Raw genomic sequence first — 6,000 nt, forward strand, 5'->3', positions numbered from 1 at the left:
GTTACTATTACGAAATGTTGTAAGGCAGAAAAGTTTGTGACATAATTTCCATATAGGGTATTAATTTGGGAATTTTCTTTAATCGTAATTAACGTTTTTAGGGTTCTGTAGCCAAATGGAAAAAAACACAACCCTTATAGATTCGTCATGTCTGTCTGTCTGTCTGTCTGTCCGTCCGTATTTTATTTAGCAACTGGATGACGCCCGCAATTCGTTGCGCCAATTTTTTTTATTAATTAATTTTTCGCACGGGAACCGTACATTTTTCCTGGATAAAAGTATCCTATTCTCTTTCCTGGGACTCAAAGTATCTCCATACCAAATTTCAGCAAAATCGGTTTAGCGGTTTGGGCGTGAAGAGGTAACAGACAGACACACTTTCACATTTATAATTTTAATGTATGGATGTATGGATTAATGGCATTCATAAATGAAATAGAATTATTGACTATTACAACTGGACTAGGTACTTAAATAATAAAGTAAACTTTATTTTAACAAAAGGACTTTACAAGTTCTCCAAACGAGTTATCAAAAAGGCAGAGTCTGGAAGCTTGAGTCGTGTTGATAAAAAAAAATATAACCAAACAATCTTTAGAACAAACTAAAGTATCTTAAAACCAATAAACCACGCCTACAAGTGATTATCTCAGTGAATCTAGGACATTACATAATAATAGATTTGCTTTTCCTTCGGAGTTCAGGTAAATAGAGAAATTTTCCTTCCTACCAGGCACTTATAGGATCGAAATTTATAGTCATGTTAGTGCCTCATAAAAATGACCTGGAGCGAAATAAAAAAGTTTCCGGGAATATTTTAAAGCTCTTTTTCTCACTTTTACGAAGCAAAACTCTAAGCATATGAAGCCATAAAGTTTTTGCTTTAGCTAAAGCAAAAATTGCTTAAGCAATAAAGCGAATGGAAAAATTTTCTCACTCGTTGCTTAATCCCGAACGTCAATAAATTTTAACTCGACAATTAAAACGGGTTCAAGAAAATAATATTTCCTGTTTGATAAAATATACGCAACGATTAGAAACATAGGAAACATTTCCAATATGACGCGATTAAACATAGTTTATGTTTGCAATACTACTGGCAGGCCTTGGAGTATTCTAGAGCTCCCATTGTGTGGAGAAGTAGAACTAGGAAGATAAACATAGGGAGTTAACTACTGCTTGAAACGCTACCTAAAAATTTTTAGTCGAACGACACGGTCTTAGCAGGACTAGCTGCTAGCTGTGTATTCGTAGCTTTATCTTTAGTTTTTTGATATTTGTGTCACGCTTACACTTTTAATGAAGTTCCAAATACGTTGCTGCCCAATTTTCCTGCTAACCCTTCTTATTTATATGACGGACGCGCATTAGTTGACGCAACTGCAGGAAAATCAGCTCAACAGCCTTTGAGACCTTAGCTCCCAAACTGTTTGAGCCGTACCTAGTAATCTTTGGTAGTAATGTTTTGTCAAAATCGTTTTTTGCTACTTATTCTGTTATTGACCCTAGACTTAGACGGCCCCTAGACGATCAATTGTATTGTGCATTTTGTGCAATATCACGTATCCATTTTATTGAACAGTTTATTTGACAATTAGATTGAAGGCGCGCGATGTTCATTATCAACTCTAGACTTTGAAAAAAAAACAATTAAAGAGGATGGGCTTAAAAATCTCGGAGTTGAAGTCAAAAAAAAATCAAATTAAAAAATTGGTTACATAAAACCTTCAATTTACCATAAACCTATAATATACAGGGTGTAACAAAAATAAGTGATAATACTTTAGGGTGGGTACGTGTTCCTTGTAGAGAGTTCACTGTGAAAGTAGCAGCGCTGAAAGACCAAAATTTTTTTTCACTTTTGTATGGAGAAACTCGTGACTCTCGGGCCCTTGCCCATACAAAAGTGAAAAAAATTTTTCGTCTTTTACCGCTGCTACTTTCACAGTGAACTCTCTACAAGGAACACGTACACACCCTAAAGTACTATCACTAACTTTTGTTACACACTGTATATTAAGTCTATGCAATTTACCCATAAACCTATAATGCAGTATATATTAAGTCTATGCAATTTACCATTCGAAATAGACAAAAAGATGCAATAGAAAATTGTATTATATTCCGATGTACTAAATAATATTATAATACATCGTAATTCGTAAGTCAGGTTTAGTAAAAAGAATAACATAATATGTAACTCAGCTTACCTGCGGGAGATTTTTATGTAAATTATTTGATCATAACAATTATGACATCTAAGCATGACTTCCGTAAACATAGTTTGATAAGAGGTAATTCCCCGACCACAAAACATTCCATATTCAAAGCACACGGAAACGAATCCAAGCTTTCCGTTCACAAAAAACTGATGAATAAAAAAAAGAAAAAAACTGGTTCTCTCGCTCCATATTTAGGACAAAGGTGGTTTTGCTTCCGGCGGCTAAAAGCCAAGTGTAAATAACCTGCAACCACCTGAGGGCACAACCAGCGTGATTTAGGAAGCGAGCGTCAAAAATAAACAAATGCTTCCTTATAGGGCTGTTAGTATTGGACTAGTTTTCGATGATCTACGTCCCTACTGCCTAGATCTTACTTTTTAAGAGCAAAAAAATTAAATAGGATAAACTCAGTGTCATCCCTATAATAGATAGAAATAATATGATGAATGATATTATGGTTGTTTCTTTGGAATGGAATGCCATCCCAAATTGTCCGTTACTGTACGAGTATGTTTACTACTAGTTTTCGATACTTTAAGTTCTTAGATCCGAACTGTTTAAAGGAATGTAGAGCGAATAGTGAACTAGAATAGAGTCATCCCTACTATAAGATTTTTTTGGAATGGAATGTCATTCGGAATAAAATATTGTTCGCAATAACTTCGACACAAAACAAAAATAACGAAATATTAAAAAACTCCATTTAGTCCACAATTCCCGAGTCTTTTAGATCTCTATATTAGCTGTTATTAGCGTTATTTTAAGCTGATATATGATATGACAGGCTTTGGCATATTTTCGGATGAGCTGACTTGCCGCCTGCACGTCTTGAAAGTCTCTACTCATCTTTAAAGTAGAAATTCTCAAAATTTCCGTAAGAACTCCTCCTTTTTTAGATGATGTTGACAATAATAAAACTCTTTTGTAATATTGTAAGCTAAGGAAGTGGTAATAAACGTTTGAATGAAAATATTACGGACTCAAAGCAATAGATGTTATGTTATTATGTGCGCAGTGTGTAAATCTATTTTTATACTTACTGGTTTCTCTATCGCGACCACTGTATAGGAATGTAACGTACTCACATGAGTATGGTAAAAGCGCATTTTACTCGGCTACGGTATGTAAGGTTATGCATAAATAAATAAATTAACCAGTAAACTAAATTATTCAGACATATAATTACTAAACTTAAAACCATAAACTCAAATTAAGTTTCAACCTTGTACTTAAGGATAAAATTTAAACTATTCGAATTTTTAAACATTAATTTATCAAGTTTTTAATTAAATCCTCCAAAGTCTATAAACTCAACAATAACAAAAAATTAAATAGTCAAAGAAACTTACGAGGGGCTTATGAATGGAATTGGAAAATCGGAAATTGGATGGGAGGCAATTTTGGTGGGATGACAAGAATTTTGACCGAATTTGTTTCGTTTTCAGTTTTCAGATCAAAAACTAATTTTCAACTCTACAAACGCGAGACACTACAAATACGCTTGCATTTTTTAAGCGCATATTAATGATAAATATTATAACTTTTTTTTAATGAAATAAGGGGGCAAACGAGTAAACGGGTCACCTGATGGAAAGCAACTTCCGTCGCCCATGGACACTCGCAGCATCAGAAGAGCTGCAGGTGCGTCGCCGGCCTTTTAAGAGGGAATAGGGTAATAGGGGAGGGTAGGGAAGGGAAGAGAATAGGGTAGGGTAGGGAAGGGAATAGGGTAGGGGATTGGGCCTCCGGTAAAATCAGTCACTCGGCGAAACACAGCGCAAGCGCTGTTTCACGCCGGTTTTCTGTGAGAACGTGGTATTTCTCCGGTCGAGCCGGCCCATTCGTGCCGAAGCATGGCTCTCCCACGTACATTAACTGTAATGCAAAACTGTGTCTCTAGAGGCGGCCTAGGCCTAGGCCGAGTACCTATGTCTTCTAGCACGCTTCTAGTTTCAAAATATGCAAAAAATGCAAAGTCCATTAATAGCGTGGCATTTTCGGAGATTTTTTGACGCTTTCTCCCCCCTTGGTGACATTTCGTTAGATTTTATCGATTCATACTATTCATAGTCGAGTCGACAAAATTAGCGGTTTGATGCCCATATGCGCCTTGCGTTTACTTTTTGATAGTACGTTTATGTACTATAAGAGAAGTTAATGGACAGACGGTAGACCTGCGTTATTTGGTCGCGTTATGTCAAACGCAGCCGACAGATCATAATTCATAGCTCACATTGAATTGACATAATCCGACCAAATGACGTAGTCCGTCTGAATCAATTTCTTTGACGGTACAACAAAAGTTGTGCCTAGTGCAACATATATTCTGTACCAGGCCTTTTTGCGCCAATACAGTTTTCCTCGTGCACTGTCTGGTCCGGCAATGACATCACTGTCTGGAAGATCAGGTCCGACCTGTTCTATGCCAGCCCTGCGGGTTGCGCGATCTGCCGGAATCGACCGAGATTGATTCGACTTCCGCATATGAAATCACGAGACAATTTGGTGTAAACTGATGTGACGCACGTGTCACGAATAAATTATTGTCCACTCGATGACGCCCTCCACTCCCTTGCGCCAAAATTCGCTTATCACGCGGGAACCGTATATTTTTCCGGGATAAATATGGCGTCCTTGGCAGTGCCGTAAATAGCCTTTTTTGCGCCCTGTGCGAGCTTATAACTGCACCCTTGTTTTTCAACTGGCTTCCAAAAAGGAGGTTATAATAATTATGTTCGGCTGTACATTTTTTTTACTACATTGATTAACATCTCTGGGGCGCAGCGGGAAGTACTTATCGGGAGCAATTCGAAAGAATAAGAGTCTGCCTGGTCTGGCCATTCTTGCGCCCCCCCAGAGTCTACGCCCTGTGCCTGGGCACCGGTGGCACCGCCCTATTTACGGCACTGGTCCTTTGACACCATATTTAACTTTAACCAAAGATTTGACATTTTGCACTGTAGTTAAACAACCCAACCTAAGTGTTAATACTTTAGGGTCTGTACGGGTCTCCTACATAGAGTTCGCTGTAAAAGTAAGTGTAGCAGTGCTGAAAGAGTGACTTTTCTTTTACTTTTGTATGGAAAAAATCAAGTGGACGCTTCGCGATTCAAATCACGGAAAAATTTTGCTCTTTCAGCGCTGCTACTTTCACAGTAAACTCTATATAGGGGACCCAAACCCATACACACCCTAAAAATTTATCACTGTTTTGTTACACCATGTATAAGTAATATTATGTTTGTCTGATGCATCGAAGATCTCAAACAGATGAACCAATTTCGCCAAATCCCTCTGTATAAGGGGGCGTTATTTCTGAATTTATGAAGGTTTAATTATTATTGTTGTGATTAAACAAATACAATAAAGTCTAGTCCCGTGTGGAAAGGAATGATAAGCGCAAGCCTAGAAGAATGCTTTTTTGTTTACTTCAGAAGGAGATTATATTTAATCTAAAATGGGCCCAAGTATTAAAAAATATAAACAAATAAATAATATTACCTGGTAGCGAAATGGATAACATATTATATAGAACTAACACGGAAGAAATTATATTTTACTAATAATGAATATTATTAATATTTTTCTTACCAATTCCTCAAGTTCTGCTGTGATGATGAGCTGGATGTGGAATGTAATGGACTCGAGGATGGATGGCTTTTTATACCAAAACCATTTCATTTGGCTAACAAACCGTGTCTGAAAACAGCAGGCCTCATATTGGACAATCCAATTTGTCTAATGGATAGAGGATTTTATCCTGCATTCGTTTCTTGGA

Source organism: Aricia agestis, chromosome 3 (assembly GCF_905147365.1).
Source record: "Aricia agestis chromosome 3, ilAriAges1.1, whole genome shotgun sequence".
In the NCBI taxonomy this organism is placed as follows: Eukaryota; Metazoa; Arthropoda; class Insecta; order Lepidoptera; family Lycaenidae; genus Aricia; species Aricia agestis.